Here is a 24,067-nt window from a genome sequence, read left to right as displayed (position 1 = left end):
TGTTTCTAGTAGTAGGACAGTAAAACCACAGTACTATCATGCTACTACCATAGCACTGAGACAAGAGTTCAGGATAGGATCTGAGCCATATGCTTTGCACACCTGATTCTGAAGTACAAGATAAAGACAAGAAATGCCTTTAGTTGCTGTTGTTTAGATAAATCTTAAAGACACTCTACTTGTGCTATCCTTAGGGGTACCCACCCATGCCTGTTTTAATGTCCATGCATGTGTCTGTCTGCTGTGTCTGTGGTCCCCTTCTCTTCATGTAGTTCCAAGGTCTTTGCCTGCCAGCTTGGTGGTTGCTTTCTGTTGCATATATCCTTATCCTAGAGCCACTGGTATTTTTTTCTGTCTGACCATGGTGTTGCAAAGCACATATGTATATGCATATGCAATACTTCCTTGACTTGTCATTGATATCTAATTCTGGTAATGTTATTATTACAGATTTGGATTTGGTTCTTTTCAGGTTGTAACACCCAGAAAAGTAAGTGCAGAATATTAACACTAAATATGAACAGTGTGGAGCTGTGACAGATGGGCATTAATCTGTCATCAATTACATTGGACACAGAACAGAACAAAGTTGGGAAGCTGTAAGAAAACATGAACTCTATATTTTTTTTAAAGGAAAAATGAACTGGACACAAACTGAAACCTCTAATCAGAATAAGCAGGTTGTAAATCCTTGATTTCTTTTAGGGCAGGTACCTGAGGCAGACTGAAATATAATGTGGAAGCCAGCTCTGAAGAAAAGGCTTTATCCTCATTCAGAAGCTGTGACACAGGGACAAAAATCTAGAACCACAAATTTCTCATATAACTGTGGGACAGTTGGTAGCATTTTCAGAGAGCTTCTATGTAAGCGCCTTTGAGGGATGAGCTGATGGAGGCAGACAAATTTCATACAAAGAAGTATGACTCGGTTCACCAAAGGAATATGAGGGGACAGTTAACAAACAGCATCTGTACCAGTGGTTATGAGAAAGCTGGGCTGTATTTGGGGGAAAAAGATCAAACATAAATTAAGAAGCTAGACTGTAAGAGATCCTCTGTTCTTGTGGATTTTGCCTCAAAGGGTTAATGCTTACAGTATGTGAGTTAGGTGCAACCACAGTTTATTTTACTTTTCTTTTGCTGTCTTATTGATAGTAAATATTTTATTTCTGCAGTGTTTGGTGTTTATGAATGTCATGATTGAATTGTCTCAAACATATAAAATCTACCTATCTACCTATCTGTTTTGAATGATGGCATATTTCTATCACTTAACTGGCATTTGTTGCTCAGGGAAATGCAGGGTGACATCTATCCAGCCTAGGATAGTTTGCTGTGAGGTCTGGGAGCTGACGGGTGAATACAGTGTGTCCTAAGCTCAGAGGAGAGCTGAGCTTACAAGGCTATAAAGGGACAAAACTGTATTTTGTCACATGTGTAAAAGATACAATTCATACTTGCCATTACCTGGATAACTGCTTGCACTGATTTATCCCATATATTTGTTTTTTCTCATATAAATTCAGGACTGTCCTTACATTTAAAAGATAATTGTTTGTAGGCTCACTGTAAAACTCTACCATTTTTATAGACAGAAAGAACTCCAGTGTAATTATCAGTTCACATAAAAACATAAACAGATGCCCCATAGCAACACATATTTTATTGCTGAGAATGTAGATTTTATAAAAATATCCAGGGACAGTGCCATGAGTAAGCAAGACTTGTGTGACTAGCATTCCAGATGCCCTCATGATATGGGCACTGCATCTGATTTTCAGCAATATTAAAGTTTCTGTTGATTTTACAGGGAGATGTGGGAACTCAGAGAGTCTGGACTTCCAGAAACTCAGTCTACTTATTTTGTGGGTCAAAATGTGGAACGAAAGAAAACTGTAAAAACTCTTCTGGGTGAGGCTTTTATTGCTGAGCCAGTAGCAGGTACCAGTTTGGGTGCAGCATTTGGAGTGGCACTGAGCTCTGGCTGGTCATGCAGCAGTGAGGCAGAGCTTATTACCTCAGGCATGGAACAACACTAATGTAATTATGCAGCTTTTAGGACTAGAGCTAATACTTCCAACAGAAATTAGAGCTGTTATATACCAGATTGGCCAGTACTAGCTCAAGGATCATTCTGTAAGAGAGGATAAAGATTATCTTTTCTGATGGACTTAGGGCTAGATATTTTTCCTTGTCTATGCCAACACCTAATGCTAGGCAACCATGCTACTGATATTGAGGCCATCAACAGATCTCAGTGCAAGTGTTAGATATGGTACAGAAATATTTTAAAATTAGATTGAAACTAACTTCATTATATGATTCTGAAAGGTAAGACTGAAGGCATATTGCTAGGCCTGAGTCTGTAAGAACTAACTTCTGCAGTATTACTTGGTCTAGAGAAGTGCCTGATTACCCATTAAAATCAACCTCGGAGAGAGAGAAGAGGAACAAATCCCTGATGGGTAGAATACCTTTCTGAAAATACTAGCACTGGCTGTTTCTGTCAGAGCATATCCTCATACAACTTGTTCCACTGAAAAGAAAAATTAGAGGAACAGCTCTCATGAGTAACACAGCAAGACAGAGTCATTAGCACAAGTGGCTAATTTCAGAGTCGTCAAGATGAACAAAACTTCTTTAACAGAGCTAGAACTATCAAATTCATTTTCTTGCGGGCTTTGTACCATCACATCCCAATCACTGATGTTTCTGATGGCTCCTTTTAAGCTTCTGCCTGAGATATTTTGTGCAATGCTTCCACTGCACCAAGAAATGTTTGCCAGGTCAAGCAACTCATATGTTTTCCTGTCAAACAAACAGATGTGCCCATCTGCTCAACCTTTAAAGGCACAGTCTGTCTGATCTTTACCTGACTAATACTTGAGGCCTTGGAAACATTTTGGAGATAAGGAGTTAAATAAGAAGTGGACTTTTTTCACTGGACCTCACAGTCAGACAGTCTGACCAGGCCTTCTGCTCCAGGTCACTTCTATTCTACTCATGCCTGTATGAGCATCTCCATCTGTCCTTGGCGAGTTGGAAGTAGCACAGTATTTTGCCCTACTTTCTGAGCTGTGTTTTCCTGGATACTCTTTAACCACAGTAAATCTTTGCAGTGATAGGTGGGATCCTGGTGTGTAAGGACTATTTTTACAGATTCTCTGTGTAGATGGTGCCTATATCTCCAGTAATTTTATCTACCTAGTAAGTAGCAGTGAAAATGCACTATGTTTGTATGGCCAGGCTTCATGAACAAAGATTTGGGAAGGGCTCTCCCCACATCAGTGTGTCCTTTGAGCCTGTGCAGTGGATTTTTTAGGTGAGGCACAGCGTGCGCAGAACTGGCCCCACCCTTTAACTCCTCTGGTTTATCTGCCATGGCTGAGTGAGCTTGGACAGTGACAGTGAAGTCCTCAGGACTAGAACCTACAGTCCCTGGTATTCACAGGAGGTCTCCCATCCAAGTACTAACTGGGACTGACCCTGCTTAGCTCCCAAGATCTGATGGGATCGGGTGGCAGGGTGACATTTAACTGCCTGAAAATGCAGTAACGCAAAAGCCATTTACATTTACACAACCTCTTTCAATCACAGAACTGTAGAATTGTGGCACTACAAAGAAGTGTCCCTGCTGAAAGACCATATTGACTTTACTTGCCATTCCTGGCAGGTGTCTTATCCTTTAAGCAGTCCAGTGAAACACATTATCCCCAAGAAATCTGATGCATTTCCCTGTTTGTGTATTTGTTTGTGCACATGTAGCTTCAGTCTCCTTTTCACTTTCTCCTGGAGGCTGTTACTGTGTGGCACCACTCTGCTCTAGGCTGTACATCCCCTCCTCCTTCAGTCTTTCCTGATGGCTCATATTTTCTCTACCTCTGATTGTTTTTGTTCCACTCCTCAGGGCTTTCCACACATAGTCCACAGATCTTTCATGGAGTTTAGTAGCCAAAACTAGTAGAAATATTTCTTCTAAGTCTCTGTCTTTGCTGAATAGAAGTGACTGATTACTTAGTGTATCTTATAGGCTACATTCCTGCTTACACATTCATATCCTAGCAAAATACATACAGTTTGTACAGATGAATCTATACAATGTAATATGGAGCATTCATTAAATCATGCTGCTTTTGTTTTAAAGTTATGTTAAACATCTTACCCAATTACACAGAAAACCAATGCCAGCAGCATCCCAAGAGTCTTGCTTCCTATTGCCTGAAGGCAGCCTTAAATGATGAGCCTGATCACTATTAATTTTGAGCAACCTTCAGTCATAAAACTAGTTCTCCTAGTTGAGAGAACAGAGAATATGACTGCCATGAAGGTAGCCAAAGGATTAACACTATTTAATTTTGAACAAACATTGACCAGTGTGCAAACTGAGGGTGAACAAATGCCAAAATAACCAGCAGTGGCAAGTGATGCAGTATGTTGTATATGTTGTGCTGATATCTCGTTCTGTAACTGAAAATCAAGGATTTAACACGCAATGTCTGACTGAACCTCTCAAAGACCTTGATAGTAGGTTTACTCCCATTGAGTTTTTATGCAAGTTGAGGCTCTAAGCCAGCAGAGGTCCCTGCCCTAACTGGAGGTTTGGTGGTTATTGATAAGACATTAGAGAGAACAGATATTAATTATCTGTGTTCATAATGTTTTGCATTGCAGCATCTTGTCATTAAAAATATAGATGCTGAATGATTGGAGTCTAGACCACCACAGAACTCGTCAGCAGATTCCATGGTAGCTATTCCCTTTGGAATCAATTAAAAACATCTTCCACAAATCTGTTTCTTCTTATTCCCATTTAAAAGGAAACACTGTACACAAACACTGTATTAGGAAAAAAGGCTTTAACATCAATTACTTAAAATTAGGTAAAGTTTCTCTAATAAATTGCTAAGCTTGACACCACATGAACATATTTAACTGAAGCCTTGACTTGATATATTCATAATATTCACTGTGTGCCATGAAAATAATTTTAATGAGTTTGCCAGTAAGACTTTCATTGCTTTAGGAATGACAAAATAGACTTAATACTGAAATCATTCCTCCAAACCCACTGTTTATGTCATATTTAGAGGTGACTACAAACAAAATGTCTGATTCTGCAAACGTTTCAGCATTTTAGCCTCTTAATTTCTGTGACTGATGGAACTCAAAGGTTATTTGTTTGTCTTAATGTTTATTGGCTGATGTCAGTACAGACCAAGGTCATCAGGGATGTTCTGGGCCTCTTCTGCTTTAACTAAGTTGTGATTGTCTCTGGAGTACTAGCAATCAGTGAAAGAAATAATGGCAATACTTCACTAGTTCTTGCTTGAGAGACTAGAAATTATTTTTCCCTTGCAAGTGGCAATTTCTCCCATCAGCTGCAAGATGGGCACAAAGGCCCCTATTCTGGGACAGTCGAGGAATGGGGCAATGCCCTGGCAACAATCAGCTTCTACTCAGGCCCCTGTTCATCTCCAGCAGTAGCCTCAGCATAAACAGGGTGAGACATTGCCCCCATGGTTCTTTATCTACACTGTACTCATAAAGGAATTGTGTTTGTTGCCAGTTGAACTACCCTCCCTTACTGGCTTCAATTTCAGGACAAGAGCTTCAAGTTCATGGTGATACTCCCCTAAACATGTCTGATTTCTGTGGAACTGTCCTGGCTTTATGGACTTGAAATGCAGGCCCTCAGCGAAGTCTGCTCCAAAAGGAACAAAGTTTATTTTTGTTAGTTAATTACACTATGGAGCATAGACTTGAATAGATTATTCCCATAAATAAAGAATTGATTTTAACAAGAAATGGATATTATGGCAAAAGAAGATAAATGGATAATTATATTGTAACAAAATTGTATGCTAAAAGCAGTGTTGAAGTTCCAGGGTATTTGTCTCATTAATACAGTGTATCTAAATAATTGCTAACTTTATATACGTTTTTGGAACAATTGAAAAAAAATTGTGACAAAATGTTTTTCAAGAAACAAAATATATCCTGGGCCTGATAAATTCCATCCATTTATTAAATCAAGACTTACAATTAATATCAGGCTTTAGTATACTTTAGGACTAGGAAAAAGCCCTTCAGTACACAAACTCCAAAAAAGGTTTTCTCTTAAAAGGGAAACCACCCCTCCCCCCGCCCCCCAACCCCTTCAATAATCTTCTATTCAATGTTCTCTTGGAATCGATGTCCACCCCCCTTGCTTCCACTTTTCCTTTTCTCAAGGATCTGCTGAAGACATTCTTTACTGTCTACACCCAGGATTAAGAAAATGACCTGGAAAGCAGTGACACAGAAGACTCTCTCATGGGGAAAAGTGCAAGAAGAATCTCTAAAGAGTTTTGAGACTTAAATATATATGCCACATCGCATCAGCCAGTTTTGTCAAGATCTGAACCATGAATCCCAGCTCTAGACATCTGGGCATACTTTCGGTATTTCGGCCCACAGCACAGGGCAAATCATTGATGATCAGATATATCTGTTTCACAGCTTCCACACTTGTGTACCTGGATTTCTACTTGATTAGTAGGTCTCACTAGTCTTATAGACATATGAAAGCAGAGAGTAGAGACTCTGAGAGACTGTTGCTTCTCAGAGCTCTGATAAAAGGCTTCTAAATTTGGCAAAGTCTAGTAACTGGTGTGATAGGACATTTCACAGAGTCTCTGCTCAGCAGAGTGGAGTTGGGAGTCAGGAGATCGAGGCCTTTGGTTAAATTTTATCAGTGATCCTATGCAAATCATCTCACCCCCATACACTTCAGTCCTTAAACTACAATATAAAGAAAAGATACAAAATGCTTTTAAATCTGATTTTGAACTGAGTGTTAAACATACATATATCAGGAGACAAGAAGATATATGAAATGTTCAAATATTTATAAATATCATGCAGACCAGGAAATAGTGTTTGTGATTAAAATAAAAATTAATATTTTCTTTATACTTTCTCATGCTGTGATGATCATTCATATATTAAATATCATAGACTATTCTCACACAACCAAATGTATAGTCAATGATTTTTTTTCAAAATAATTCCCTTTTTCATATTACTTTCCAGCACTTATATTTCTTATTATTTTCTTTTCTATTGAATGTCAAGAAAAAAAACACTTAAACTCAGTTCTGTATACAGAGTCAATAAAAAATTGTTTGTGCACAACAGGGGAAATCAGAATACTGTAACTGTCTTGATTGCAGTTGTTGATGTAGATATTAAAAATCAAAAAATAGGATAGGTACACTGTACTTCCCATTGAGATATTCCTCACAGAGAGATTAACCTGTCTAAACAAAGATGTCCATTTGAGACACCATCTAAGGTGTCCAGGACACCATCTAAGGTATCTAAGGTGTCCAGCTATAAGAGCCAGGAGATACAAACCATGATGTGCAGATACTTAGACCCTCTTGGAGCTACAACTGCAAACTGGGCAGTACACCCCAGTGTAAACTCCTTTACATGTGAGACTTAAACCGAAGGCATATTTTATTTTGAAAATATTTCCAGGAAGGGTAATAAATACAATTCACATGTAAGACTTCTCTAGAGAAAGCTAATTCCAATCCTTCAAAGGTTCTTCTGTAAGACAGAAACATATATCAATTAACTATCTCTGAAATATGAATCCAAATCAAGGTCTCACAAAATGTGTTGCTAACAACACATACGGGTGGTGTGTTTCCATTACATCAATTGTTTTAATGATAAATAACCCTCACAAAATGGAATGGTTTGTTGACAGACAAAAGCACAATCTAACAACGGACTATTTAGACTTGCAAATGATAGAACACTTAATTATTCTAAAATAACATTTCCCTGTTAGACTACGATCATTAAATCCATCATCCTTCAGTTTATATGCATGAAACATTTATCATGTCTTCTACAAACAGGAGTCAGTCATCTAAATATAGATTTTTGGACCATCCATTTCATCATGGCATTTCATCGAAAGCCCAGGATTTCATTTATTTTCAGTTACAGAGATAAAGTGTTTGTAAACGATGTGATAAGACCATAAAGAAAAGTGAAGTGAAATTCAGCTCCATACAAAGATGATAAATACAATACCTACTTTGAACACTGGGATTATTGTGTGAGAAAAATGAGATATTGGAAGTCGGTAGCTATGTTTAAGATAAGAACTTTATTCTCCTGTGAATTTTTCATTAAGTCAGGGGCCAATAAAGAATTATCTGAATGATTCCATTTTTTAAAATGGCCATTCCAGACCTTAAGCTAAAAAAACCCAAAACCCTAAACCACAAAAACGCCCAAATGGAGAACAACTGGAAGTAAAAGGAAGCAAATTCTATGGTACTTTACCTCTCATATTGTAGAATTACTAAAGGACTCTTTCTGAAAAGGCCTGGAAACATTTCTATTCCATTAAAATGTGCTCTGGTGAGAAGATCCATGATATGCAAATGTTCATTCAAGACAATCGAATCAGAATCTCTTTTTCCCAAACAATATCTAATCTGTGTGTTCTGGGTGTTTGCAGTAGAAGCCTGAGCTTTCAGTTCAAAACCTTATTTGGGAAGTTTGCTGACATGCATTTGGGACATTCATAAGAACATTTAATCTGTACCTCTTGGCATTTTGGCTTCACCTTTGCATGAGTTCACTTTGGCAGGATTTGTTTCTTCCATTGCCCCCACCCCTTCCCTCTCTTTTTCTATTTGGCAGAGTGGCAGCTTCTCTCCAAGTCACTGCACCCAAGCCTATTTGAATGATTGTCTTCACTTTTGTAATGCAATCTAAATCATAACTGCCATAATGAGAATGTGCTTGCATAATTCCTGTGGGACTTATTTTGCACAGACTGCACAATGGAGAACATTTTATTTTATTTGCCAAGGTAACTAAATTAGTTCTTTCTATGCTTTTTCTTATTGTAACTATGTGGCAGATTAACTTTTTTTTCCTGTTTCTACCTGGGTTTGTTTCCTAATATAAAAGACCTGAAGAAGAAAATGAAATAAATAATGGGTGTACACAATGTTCTTGGCTTCTGTATATGCCTACAGGTGTCCTTTCATCATATTCATTTTGCTGGCAAAGTGGGAAAGTCCTTGCAACCTGAGGGCTAGCTTGCTAAACAAACAAAATTCAAAATATGTCACAGAAAGGGAAGAAAACATTAGGATTTTATATGTAGTCTCTGTAAAGGGCCATTTTTGGGGAGTATCTAGAAATTAAACACATACCTCTGTTATACAAAAAACTACAAGACGTAGTTAGGATTAAAGAATGGTTGAGGTTGAATGGGACCTCTGGAGGTCATCTTGTCCAACCCTTTTAACAGAGACAAGGATTTAAAAGTGAGGAAATACTAATTTTCAAATGGTCTATATAATCTTAATTTGTCTTTCCCCTGAGAGTTCATTTAAATGGAACTTTGATTACATGTGTTAAACTAATTTTTTTCTATTTGGCCCTCATAATATTTAGTGCACTGGATCCAGAGAGATCACAGAAGAGAAATTAGATGCCAATGGTTTTTCAAGCTGACTCAATTGACTTTGTGATGCCTCTAAGCTTTTGTTTTTAATACACACTACTCAAACCTTTATCACCAACAAAAATCATTACACATCCTCCTGTGTGTTTATATCACAATCAGAGGGTGAGAGCTCATTAAGGCTTCTAGTCCTCATTTTCAGTGCTTACAGAAGTGTAGATTTCTGCCTCACTCGCTCACATTGGAGTTCTTGAAAAGGTAATGTTAATTCAAGTCCAACCTGACTTCTGACTCTTTCAGAAGTTAATGACCCTTCTATATGTTTACTGCTCATTCTTTTTCCTTTGGTTCCTTAAACTTGTTTGCAAAGCAACCTATCCAATCCACCCAGAAGATTCAGCAAAGTTCAGGTCAAAGCAGTTGGCTGCTGTAGTCATACAGACTAATCAGAGCAGCCCTCAGCTGTCTTTGGGCCTGCCCTCTTTGAGACACAAGGTATTTGATAACTAATGGATTCACTGTGAGACGAAGTCTTGAGAATAGACTTTAGCACAGTGATCCATGATGTAGGTGTTTCCTGGTCTTCTTGCAAGTGCTAATGCCCTCATGGTTGTAATTAAAATCATCTACATAGACTCTGAGAAGAGCTGAACTCTAATACTACTGATAGATGGGTCTACGGGGCTATCATTCCTGATATATGCAGTGTGTATGAATGACAGGGAGAGCCCTCGGACTATATATTTATACATATGTATATGTGTGGATATTCTCCACAGAGAAGGCAAATATACACCACAGTTGTATGAAAAGACAGCATGCTTACTGCAAATAGAGTATTTGGAGAATTTACATTTTAACTGAACATGAGCATGTGAGAATTATTTTTTTAGAAGATTACAGCTGGATCAGATTTCCAGAGGAGTGACAGAAAATAAGTCTTGACATCAAAGCAATTTACTTACGGAGTTTCAAACTTGAGATACAAAACTCAGACATGCTAGAGTCTCTGAACATGATGGTTGCAAGAGTTATTAACGTGACTAAAAGGATGTATTTTTACTAACTGTGTTCTTGGAATTATCTGATCCATTTTAGTCAAGACTTTCCAAACCCAATTTTAGTTGGTGACAGACACCCACCATGGAAAATTTAAGCTGTAACAGTTAAATTTTGGCAAACTGTGTAAGTAATTGAAAGTTAGTTCTTATAAATGAGCGTTAGGCAATCTTAGCTAAAGGCTTTACTTCTCCTATTATATATACACATACATGAATAACTAATACATTTACTCCTGCTACGCATGTACATACACATTATATATGTATATGTACAACAGGGAATTAGTGTAATAGTTTTTAATGCAGCTGGCAATCAGGAAGACACAGCTTTATGTGGAGCAGTTTGTACTCTGTAGGCAGAATCCTGAGGTCATACACTAACTCCCAAAGCTTCCAAATTTTTTAAATAAATTTAGAGTTCATGAAAAGTGTCAGACCAATGCTTGTTAAGGAGGAAGTTCTTTGTTTGGGTATGGCACAGAGTGGCATGGAGAGAAGCCCAAGCTTTCTATGTAGCTCTATCAGATGTCTCATCCCTGACCTGGAATGGGGAGGGGGGAGGTGAAAGGTTAGTCCATTCTTCATGCTCATTCAATACTTTACTTCTCTCTTGAGTGCCAAAAGAGTATCAATTACTGCTAGTTGTGTGTTGCTTTTTTGTAATGTGGACTTATGTCCATTAAGAATTGGACTGAGTCCACAAAACCCTCTCATTGAGCCTGTTGGAAAGACATCATGATGGCAATGGCTCTTCCATCATTTCCACAAATGTTGGATTTGAAACAGTACCTAGATTTAATGTACTTCATTACTTGAATCATACAGCTTCCCAACTTTTCATTTGTGTTTGGAGAGGTGTCAGGGCAGGAACTCTCTCTACTAATACTGATAAAATAGAAGGGTAATTACAATCTTTCAGTACAGTCAGGATGCCTGGTAAATCTATGCTTTTCTAGTCAAGACCTTGTTGCAAGAAAGGTCATGAAACATTATTCAGATAAAATTGTTCTAGTCAGGCAGTGTATGCACATTCTTAATACTCCCTGCAACCATCTAATTTATGGGATACTGCAGTGAGAAACAGGCTGAGATGGTGCTAGTGTAACAGTATCTTAGCAGCAAATAAACACAGTGTGAGAAACTCTTCCTTTTAAAAACAATGTAAAGGAAAGACATTCAATCCCTCGGGCAATTTCTTTTCAAAGCATTTGAACTCTACAATGCCAGAGAGATTCTCAGTGCATCACATGGGGTACATGGGCAAATGCCATCTATAAGTTAATTAGTTTGGCATATGCATTTCACAGACATAGTTTCAAACACTTTGCCCTTACTATCACTACTTTTTGGTCTGTGTGCACACAATTTGTCTAAAAAAGGCAGAACTATACTTATAAATGATGGCTTTATCTAAGCAAGAATGTCATACTGATTTGATTGCAGCCATTTTCTAACTGGACATTGTTATGCTTTTGCAAAAAGCTATCATGGGTATCCTAGAGCCCAAGATTCACATCTTTCCAAGCACAGGCTATCTCCAGCCATTCCCCTTCTTCTCTGTGTTCTACCCCGGGATCCATATTTCAGACCTGCCCTTCTCAGCTCTCTCACATGCATATATAGCAGCACTGGGACTTTACAAGCTCTCCCCTCTAACTCTTTGCCTCGCGAACAAGAGGAGCAGAAACAACATAGGTAATTCAGAAAGAAGCGGCTGGTGCTAACAAAGAGAACTCTTTTTGCCAACACAGACTCCACCCCAGTGTGCTGCTCAAAATGGGGAGGCTCTGCTGGGGAAGTATTGCTGTGTGCTGGCCCTATTTCTGTAGGCAATGACTTCAGGACAGTGGCAGAGCCAGGATACTGTGCTAGGGAGCCCTCCATTTCGACTCTGATAATGCATGCAGCAAATATTGAGCCCCTTTCTAAGCACAAGCCCAGTTTGTTAAAGCACAACACAACACAAGAGGTTGAAACTTGGGCCCACTAATCAGCAAGGGCCTCACAATGTGGGGCTCAAATCTGGATCCAAACTCCTCTGGATTTTCAAGTTATTCAGGTCTATGGTTTTGGCTCTGGCTCATCTGTCCTAAAAACAAAGTGAATTTGACAAATGTCTCTCTTAGGCAGCTGCCCCGAAGGACTGAATATCATTACAAAAAAGACATTAGAATACAAAAGGCCTTAGTAATTTGTGTAGGGTCTAGTTTCCAGTAATGTTATAAGAAGCCTGCCAGCATTTTAGTGAAAAGGGCCTGGAGCACAAATCTTATTAACCAAACTGAACGAGGAACAAAACAGCCTCACTTTGCACTCCCACTGAAGTCAGTGGCAGAACTCCCACTGGCTGTGGTGGTGCATGATCCAGCCTTTTCAGTATGGAATATAAGCACTTTCCATTAATTACCTGGTCAATTAATTACCAAGGACTTTTCATTCCAGAACGAAACCCCATTTAGTGCACTATTTATGAACCGTGTTTGGGAGTTTAATATGATCTCAAACATAAATAGATATAAAACTGCCACTTTTTCTGAACATGAGCCTCTATGAATAGCAGTAAAAATTATAATGAATTTAAAGTGTAGTACAACCCAGGATCTGGTCATCTTCATAGAAGACTAACTATGCTCTATTCCAAAGTGAAAATGATAGAATATTTTCTATTTTAGTTCTTGGTTTTCATAAAGTCATGGTCAAACAAGTTTTACTCCTTTCTCAAAAGATGTCACCTTGCAGGTAGTGCTTGCTAACAGCTGGATCCACTAGATGCTTAGGAGCTCAAATCTCCCTAGCCTCAGTGAACCTGTGTGTAATAACAACACCCATGCAGCAGGTGAGAGAAATGTACCTGGTGTGCTCTAAATTAATGACCTAGCTTACTATTAGAAACGTGGTAGAGCAATGTTACTGTAGACTGCATTGCTGATCAGTGCATATATGCTGGTACTTGCTACAGGTAAGTACAAACTCACCATTGTCATGAGAGTGCACTGTGGGCTATGGACAAAGGTGGAGAGAACTCATTTTTTCCCAAGCTTCCTATAGATCATGATAATTTAAAAAAATCAATTTAAATCAAAATTTTGGCATTAGTTAATTAATTAATTAATGAAAAGAACATTCTGAACTGGGTTCTGAGTTGTTCATTTAAAAAATGCAATTTATGCTATGCTGATGATTAATTTTTATTTATTTTGCTCTTTTACAGTTCAGTGATCTTGTAAAAGCTTTTTATTCTCTCCAGTCTTCTTCCACTGCCAACATAGCTCAGTATAACCCAGACTTCTTAGCAAACATTGCTACACATGCCAGTATTCTGTCTAATTTTAACAAAACATTCAATATTGCTAAGCTATTTTAGTACCTTGGACCCACATTCTCCAAGGTATTTAAGCACAGAACTCCTATGAGGATCTTGGCTTTGTTGCTTTTTAAAAATGCTAGAATTCCCATATGTGCTAACAGGGCGATGGTAAATGAACAACTAATTCTGCTGCTGTATTTACATAAACTTTTATAAATTACATTCTTTCAGTGTAGAACATGATTATTAATCATCCCATTCAGTTCTGTGTAATATGCAACTAAATAAGGAACATAGTGGACCCTTTGTAATTACTTACCCTAACTTCAGTTTTAAAGCTAAACACATTGTGACCTTAAACTGATTTGAGGTTTATTAAACAGACTCCTTTATTATATGAAAGAAAAGAGAAGAAAATGTTTACATAAGATTTTTTGACATTTATTAACCCCTCAAAATCTCTCTCATACAGTAGTCAATAAAATGTGCTGTATGTTCATATGGGTACAGTAATTAGCATGTATGTCAGAGTAACAAATGAACTCTTTCTGTCAAGACAGAAAATGCTGGGAAAAGGGTAAATCAACATTATTCTTTAGTTATGTGAAATCTAAATAATTTAAAAATAATCTGCTCTTCTTAAATACTACTAATTATTAAAAGCACTGAAATATTCAGGTTTATCTTCATGATTGTTCACTAAATTACTACCTCCTCAAACTGATGACCTATCTCTCCCCTTCCATTCCCCAAATCTGTTGCATTGCCTAATATTCTCTTGCTTAATTAACACTGGCACTAAATTTAGAATTGTCTGATCTTGAAAGGACAATTTATGATCTATGCATTCCTGTACTAGCACTAATAGAAATAGTGCTTGGAGAAGTATTAATCTAAATTTGAACATTAGTTTAGGTTCATATTTTTCTCCATCCTGCCTGGCATATTTGCAAGCAGATATTGTGCCCATACAGATAATTGACTTCAGGTAACAGACTTTTAGCCACAGGAACTCTAAAACATTGGTTTGCATACAGAAATATGCTTTGATTGGGTCAGTCAGAGGTATTTTCAGCATTGCCTGCCAGGGGAATGCAGAAAGTTTCACTGTCCTAGGACAAAATGCCAAGACTTTTGGTGTTACATTTTCTGGAGGAGCACAATACAGTTTCATAACCAGCTTTAACAGTCAAAGTAGAGAAGCCTGTACCTCCTTTGCTCCGAGGCTTGTTGAGATAAGCAACAGGAGAATGCAATCCCTGTTTCACACTGCAAGCACCCTGCTGCAGGAGGTGAAAGACACTGCTTCTGTGTTCCTCCCACACTGCCTGCCTGAGCACTGCTTGTGTCGAGCCTGGCCCTTAAAACCCACTTCTTGACAGTCTGGCCCTATGTCTTGAACTATCTCAAGAGAATCGAGCTTTCTGAGATTCAGCATCTAGTAAATTCTACCCCTAGGCAAGTAAGTAAATGGTCATTTCATCTTTTCTGCAGCTGCCCAGCCAGTGTATGCAGAGCAGCACGAGGAGAGACAAGCACAAGTTAATGATAATACATTTGCTCTTAAAATGCAGGACTGAAAGAGGAGCTGGCATGGCTGTAGGTGTAAGAAGGAAGTGCCATGCAAACAATAGGGGAGATTTGGGTGGGTGGGAGTCCTGAAAAATAGTGCCTTGAAGAAAACAGTGGGAAAGGGAGAAAATCTGATGGAGAGATTAAATCCTCAAAGCATATTTAGAAATAGTGATGATACTGAGGAACCAATAGGAGAAGCAGTAAGCAAAAGTTTAAAAGTGAAGTGGACAGAGAAAGGCTGTGCACAATGCAGAGAGGAGTTACTAAGTGAGGTACAAGGAGGTTCCAGGCAGGGAGATCCAGGGAGCACCACTGAGAATCGTGTCTAGCAGAGCTTCCTGTGAGGTACAAAACATTTGAGTTTGCAGCTTATTCTAATGCTGTTGAGTGGAGTGGGTTTTGATGTTATTTTGGATTTTTTTTGTTGGTTTTTTTTGTTTTGTTTGTTTGTTTTCATTTGTTTAGAGGGATTGTTTTCTTTTTTTTTTGTTATTTCCTCTAACACAAGATTAGTTTCATGAGACATAACTGAGAATTTCAACACCTTTCTGTGAAAGGCATCAAAATTATTAAGAGACGAAGCTTTCAGAAAATATAGAAAGTTTTCTAGTCTCCTGCTAGTTGTTCAAATGTTCTTCCAGGAAGCATATTTTTGTTTTAGAATAAGAGGTATGTTTTGAGTCTTGTCAGAAAGATAGGTGAGCTCCTAACGTGTTAGCCTGTTTAGTTGCCAACGGACAACAGTTCTCTTAGGCAATATACAACTATGTTGTAGCTGGAAAGTCCACTCAAAAAAAATTTTTAGAAGTGTCTCAGATATCTTCAAGGTAAATTTGATTTGGTCTTTCCAAGTGCAATGCTTTGAGATGTATGTGGAGATCTTTAGCACAGTCTCTCACATAGAGGTTACGTGGACTGCAACAGCCAAGTAGATAAAAATAGTCTTCCTTGTTACTAATTCTGAGAAGTAATGAAAATCCATTACCCATTATAGTAAGAAAACCCACAAATAGTCTCCTATCATTGGATTACTCCTTTTTTTTTAATGCATTTTTGGTCATTACTCATTATGCATGGAAAATATGGTCATGCTAAAAAAAACACATTATCATCTGCTTCAATGGCCTGTGGTCAAACATATTTAAACCCCAATACTAATAATATACAATATAGCCTCTTTATTTTTTTTCCCTGAAAGGTAACCTTAGACAGTGTTCCCAAATATTTCAGACAATTTTGCCTTAAGATAAAACAATGTTCATTGAGTACTGTTGGCTAAACCTTTTAAACCCACCAATTTGTGTATGTCCCTGTTTCTTATCTGACTGTGCCTGAGATAATACAACTTCATATACCTTTGTTTTTCTTGGTCTGACATAAGGATTTTGGTATTTTTTATGAATTTTGATTCTGCATCTCAATCATGCAGTAGCTGAACACCCAGAAGTTTGAACGATTCCAACTATTAGTCACCATGACTAATTTTTTTAAAAAGAGCTTTATGCCACATATGAGTGACTCCTTATCAGCAGTTTGCAGGAAAAAAAATGTACATGGAAATAAACAGAGTGATCTGTTCAATTATGGATAAAGAATGCACTATTTTATGGCTATTTATAAAAAAATTAGAAAAGCATCAAAGACACTTTGTTTTTGAATTTTAATGAAGGAGATATTATTTCCTCTAGTTTTTTCCTATCACAATACACACAGAAAGGGGAAAATATTCTGAGGATGAGGACAAATAAAGCAAACCTGTAAGTGCAGCTTATGGGTTTTCAGGAACTTCTCCATAAATTGACCCAGGCATTGCTAGAAATGTTTGGATTTTTTTATGGAAATTAACCATAGGATAAGTGGGAATATATACCACAGAGAGGAAAAGACTTGTCTGATAATGTAGTTATGTTATGAAGGCAAGTAGTAAACTGCATGTGAAGTATAAGCTAAATAAAAACACTAGGCCAAATTTTTGGCTGCTTTTCTCTGCTCAGCAAAAAGCACAGCTTAAACTATTCTTTGAAGATTTGTGGTTACTGATTTTTTTTTCTTTTATTACTCTACTAGAAAGGGATTTCTGCTTGGAAAGAGGTCTCCACATGTCCATCTTGGTTTATTTTATAATTTCCTTTATAGTAGTTACTATCCCACCTCTAAATTTATGGGATTAGCAGCTACTTGCAGACTAAAAGTGGATGGTAGAAGTCCATATAAACAGTGTTTGGTGACCCTCACCCAAATGGATACTGCACTGTGCATTAGTCCTACCAGACCGTTTTCACACTGCCTGCCCATTGACTGTAGATGCAGTGGCTCCAACAGGAGACATGTAGGACTGAAATAATGGTGGTGGAAAGGGATGGATTATTTCGATAAAGAGCCAAACCAAAGTATGTGCCTCTGTTCATTAAATGACTGAGTTTCGTTCACTCATTAGTGCCATGGTCAATGCTTTGCATGGTCAATGGAAGGCAAAACTGCCTACCCTTCTATGTCTTTTTGGTAGAGGTAGGAATCAGTGGTTACTTCCCAACCTAAAATTTGGCCTTGGCTATGCATGTAATAAGCATCTCCATTCATTATTGGTGAAATTTCCTGTATCTAGGAGAGCACATGAAAATTCTTCAGAGCCTTTATTCAGCTTATTGCTGCCACAGGCTACAAAGGGCACATTGCTACTGCCTTAGCACTGCTCAATGTTTCTCTCCCTTGGTCCCAGTCCTGAAGCTGCTGACAACTCCAGTCACTGCTCTCAGACACTGTCTGCCTGTCCATAGCCCATGACATCTGTAGCTTTGCAGACATTATCCAAGGAATGCCTGGCAAGTGATCATACAGAGTTTTCTTAATGTGTACCCTAACTGGTTTGGGTTGACACAACTGCTCTTGTAGTATTGCTTTCTCTCCTTGACTGGACAGCCTACAATCTAACCCGAGACAATCAAGCACCACAGCCATTTGCACATCTGACTTGAAGACTGGCCAATGCAACACTCAACAAAGTTTGGTCCCCAGAGCAATTATGGAAAGTGAAAGGATACAGCACACCTGAAGGGAGCTCATTAATAAAACTGCAACTTTTTTTTTTTTTTTGGCAGTGTTATCTCCAGTCTCGATGCTTTTGGCATGAAAGATATTCAAGTGAGGTTTTTCCCTTACATCACAAGCAACCAGGTGGTTTTCCCAAGGCTAACCATCAGTTGTGAAAGGGGCTGGAGGGACTGGCAGTGAATACCAATCTGATGGGGACAAGGGGCAGATGATTTCAGCCAAAACAACTGTGTCATGCTAACGTGATTGCCAGAGAACTGAAAGCTTTGGTAAATCCATTGCTCATATGGCAAAACGTATTGCTAAAAATCCCAGCAATACTCAGAGGAGGAAGTTTATTTTTCCCCAAATTGCTTTTGTTTTCTTATTCCATTATTATAATATTTCTTCTGCTTCCTTTCAGCATGATTGTTTTTCAAATTCTAAACAAAAGAGTAAGACAAATTATTCTGCAGCAGTATATGAGTTGGCATACAGTAACAGAAGGAGCCATTATGATCTGTCAGACAACTACTTATTTAGAGACTTTTGAAACTACTGATAATTGACATAGTAGAATAAAACAGCTTCTCTGGAACTGATGGAGCTTATTGTTTCAGTACTTACCCCATTTGCTGCAAGTCATTTATAAAATGCTATTGACCCTAGTTGAACTATTACAGACATAAAGGAATGGTGAAAGTGTGAGGTGCCATAGTAGTATTTAATACCATTTTACTAAACTGACTGCATAAATACAGATTTGAAGTCTAAGGTGGGGTAAGGTATGGGGAATTGGTCACAAATCTAAACCCCAGTGGCAAACAACGTCAGTAAGAGGCAGCTGGAGACTGGAAGAAACATAATAATATGCAATGCACTCATCTGTGGCAGCCTGACAGCCACTCTGTCTGCTCCACAGGACTCCTGTGAAGGTTGCCATGGGCTCAGATCCATGTGTCCCTGATACATATTCAATACCAGACCCATCTCCCTCTCCAGAACAGAGTAAGCTGTGCAGACATACAAGACTGACACATGCACATAAGCAGCCACATCAGCTGAAGCAGGGAACTGGATGCTTAGTTATATCCAGGGACCTAGGGGACTCAGTTCCCCAGATGCCTTGGAAGGACAGACAACCTAAGAAGGCATTTGTAAATCTAAATCTTAAAACATAGGCACCTTGTCAAGCTGTGCTGAATAATCTGATCACAGTGGCTGCTGCTCATAGAGACAGATGTGGGCTTGCTTTAATTCAGCCCAGCATGACTTTCTAGACCCTTCTGGGAGGTGCAAATTAAGTCTGGATAATCTTCATCTGAGAAAGACACTGAAAAAAGTCTCCCACGTCATGTGCTCCAGTCTCTGACAATTCAGATGCAAAAGGTTGTATCTTTTGGGAACTGCCTGTTTTGTATTAGAGGCGAGGACAGGAACAGTTCCCAATGAGAGCCCATTGCTTTGCCTCATTGGTGAGAGGAATGCAGGTAAGGACTCATTGGCATATTCTTTTGTAGGTTTTCCTCAGCCAGGATGAAGTTCATGAGACCAGTAGGTCCTGGCAGCTGCTGATCTATGTGATTTATGTTCACACACTTCCCCAACCATTCACTATGTTTGCAAGAGGAGCAGTGCTGTGTGGATGGGCCATTCTTACTATGAATGTGCTGCCCTCTTGATCTCCATATGTGCTGTGGACATAGCCAGAACTTCTGCACTGCTCTGTTGCTGCTCTGTTGGGAATTGGGAAATCTTGTTTCTAATATGATCATGTGCACAGTCCTCAAATTCCATGTAGGCAAAATTCAAAATTTCTAGTTGAAAAAAAAAGTATATATGTGGGTTTGGACAGTCCCTGTATCTGCCAAAATGTAGATTAAAAAGCTTAAGGACGCTAACAAAATTTTTGAAGAATTGTAATTTTTCCCTTGAAAAACCTTTGTGACTATTACAATTATTAAATATTTTAGAGAGAAAACTTAGCACACTCTGGCAATATCAAGTTCCAGACATCATCTTACCTGAAGTATGAAAATGTTCATGTAGTTGCACATACTTGTTGAAGGTGCTGTCAGCTACCACTAAGGAAAACAGAGACCCATCTAGATTTTCCAAGTTCATAGCATGGCATTGGATGTAGCAATGAAGAAATTATGAGTTGAATTTACCTTTACTGTGCTTATACAGATCTGGCTTACTTTGCTTTCAGTAGAATTACTCCAGATTTACAGCAATATGAGAATTTACCTTATTTAGCTTTCTACCTATACAAAACAAAATAAATGCCAATCTCAAACTCTGAATGCCCTTGACTGTATTTAAAGAACATTAAATAAAACTGACTGGCTCCAGAAATTATCTCCAAATCATGATACCTCAGTTACAGCATAAGTATAGCAAAAAATTTAATTAGTCACATCAACAAAATCACTAACTGTGTTTTCTACAAGTGAAATATCTCTCCTCTGTGTGACAATGTCAATGTTATGGGTAAGACTTGGATCCTTGACCTATACGAAAGCAATATGTAGAGAAGAGGCCATTTATCAGCTAAAAACAATAAAGACCATGACTAAATTCATAGGCTGAGACAGAGAAAACAACACTGTTTTTATGAGCATTTTGCAGGACTCTACAGATACATTGTGCTGACACTCTATGGATATGTTTACCAATATGAAAGCAAATATACATCTAAATTTTAAAATTGGATGTGAAGCAAAGGGGTATTAAGAACATGAAACTTGAAGACACAGCATATTTTTTTACTACCTTTTCCCATGAGGAAATCTATGGAAAGGGATAAGAAAAACTGTTCCACTGGGAAAGCAGGTCACATCCCAATTTTTGGGGAACAGTCTGAGTGATCTATCCGAAATCTTGCAGAAAGAGGCTTATCTGACAGGAATATCTATGCTATAGCAAGCACCTATCACTGACAATCAAGCTCAACCAACCTTCTTCAAAGCAACTCCAGGATTGCCTTACGAGGTCAATATGTCCACCTTTGTTAAGGGATCACCAAAAGTATAAAGTGGTGAGTTATAGTGAATTATCCACCTGTATTACATTTCTATCATGAAGCTCATAAGCCATCAATGCACTTTCTTTTGGACCTGTTGTTTGCAGCCTAAGCTTGTGGTTCAAATCTGTTTTGTGGGCATCTTTCTGGAAAGTTGCCTTTCCCTGCAGGACAAAAAAAGCTGTTCCAGAGAGCCATTCACATGCAGCTCTTAGGGCATGGTTCTGCCAACTCTCACTACAGACTGCTATAATGAGCTTTGCTTTTCTGAGATGCCCCTTTCTCTTCTCATTGTTGTGGTTACCCAGGAATGGCAAGACGTTTTCATGCTGAAACTGCAGCAACAGCGGCAAGAGCTGTTTCAAATAAAGGAGTGAGAATGAAACAGAAGGAAGAAAATAAGAGAGAAAGAAAAAAGGAAAGAGAAAAAATAAAATTAAAAAGACAGGTTGCATCTATTTTCATGTCCTTGCTTGTTTCGGTTTGTTTGTTTGCTGTATTTTCCTGGAAAGAATGTTCACTTAATAAAGATCTTTGTTTTGAATTGGTGAGTAGTACTGAAAATCCTTCAAATTCTAGTAACACACTAGATACATTTTTGTCCATTTTAAGCCATAAATTATTTGATCTGGATTATATTTGTGAATGTTCCTTATGGAATCATCCTCAGAATAGCTGGAATTCATCTGTAAATAAATTATTTTGTGAAACTACACTGTGTAAGTTTTATAGTAGCATAACTTTGTCTTGTCTTCTTTCTTTTGTCATTAAATGCAACATTTAACTACTATTTTCAGTTAAGTCTTAATAACAAGTATTGGGTTTTACTGTTTATTTGAAGGACACGTGTATGTAAATATATTTAGATGTATATGCAAATTAAACACAACTCTTAGGCTGTTAGAGTGGCAAATGTTGAATTTTGCAGCACAAAAGGCTGAGCACCTCTGGCCCAGAGGGAATTTTTAGAGATGTGTAGTAAGTGGATACTGGCATTATCCTAAGTGGTGGTACTCTATAATGTTGTTCATGACTTAGAATTAATTAGGGAGCGACAAATTAGCTGGGAAAAATCACAAGTGTAAGTTGAAGGAAAAATTTTAACCTTCTGCTTCCATAACTGCTCAGATAAGAATAATTTTTGGACTCCACCTCCCACAACTGACTTATCCTGTGACCCAGATATTTCTCTTGATATTTGACCCCCCCCTCTGCTGAAGAGCCTTAGCCATAAAAGGAATCAGCTCTTGTCTGGCTGCTGATGTCCAATGTCATATGCACTGCAATCTAGGGCAAAAAAATACAGGTTCAATATTATAATGCAGACTTCGCTACATCTCTTACTGTGGCACAGACAGTATGGTGGGACAAAAACGAGAGGCTCAGTGGGGTTTGTTTGAAGGAAAGGGTGGTTAAGGGTAAAAGAGAGGCCTTGAAAGAGGGCAGAAAGTGACTGGAAGACCCTGTATGAGTCAGCCAAAATGCTTACTGAATTTAGAATTCCACCAATAGACACAGCTGGTTGCAAGGTCAATGACAAAGTCAAAAATATGACAAAAAGACAGAGGTTAGTGCTCAAAGGCAGAGTAGAGAATCTTGATGGGAAAAAGACAATCTGCATTGAGAGACATGCATAACAAAAGAGAATATTTAGTAGAAGAACCAGAAGAATACTGGGGCACTCAGGTAATCTTATGGTTCCTGCAAAACAAGACTGCTGAACATTTTGAAGTTTTCATCCCTAAAAATTATATGAATAATAACCATAATAATATGAAGTGGAAAAAAATTCTCCTTAGTAGGTGCTAATTAAAAAGCAGTATATTAATTACTGCATGCTAAATATTGCCAGAGATATAGGGAATCCATTAATCCAAGAATCGATTGGATCTGTTAGTTATGTTAATTCTACATAATTATCAAATGTGAGCGATCAGGCTGTAAATTACACAGAAAGCTATAAATCCCTGATTATTTAAGTAGGCTTAGGTGAATGGGAAAACTTGGAATGAATAAGGTTCCACTCTCTTAAATCTAGCAATCATGTGACGTTAGAAGTGACTTGACTCTTAAGTTTCAGCTCATTTGCGTTTTGTTAGTGAGATTTTAAGGTGACCTACTGTTAATTCATTTCCATAAATGCATTAAAACCTTGTTTAAAGGTACTCCATTCATACCTGAAGACATAAAGAATAAACCTGTTGATGGTGTGATCCCTGCTCAGGTACAAACCCTTAAGGAGCTCCTTTCTCTTGCAGAAATTTTGTGTATCCAAATTTCACACGTGAGAGAAAAAGAGGTCTGCCCCACCTCCTACATTTTTAAGTAATGTGGAAGTTTTTAAAAAAGGCAACTAAAGGCAATGTTTTAAAAATTAATTAATTTAAAAAGAAAGGAGAAAGCTAAAGATAAAAAAAATAAAAATACATGGGCAAATTCTGGAATAAGTCTAAAACCCCAGATGTGAAAAAAAAGTTCAGAAAATGCTAGAAAAGACCATAATCCTTGACAAACCAAAATCACAAAAAGCATGCCAAATTATTTGAAGAAACTAATCTCTAGTGATAGAAAAGCTGCTTCTTATACAA

Source organism: Pithys albifrons, chromosome 7, assembly GCF_047495875.1.
Source record: "Pithys albifrons albifrons isolate INPA30051 chromosome 7, PitAlb_v1, whole genome shotgun sequence".
NCBI lineage: Eukaryota > Metazoa > Chordata > Aves > Passeriformes > Thamnophilidae > Pithys > Pithys albifrons.
The sequence above is the reverse complement of the archived record's forward strand: the minus strand, read 5'-3'. Positions refer to the sequence as shown.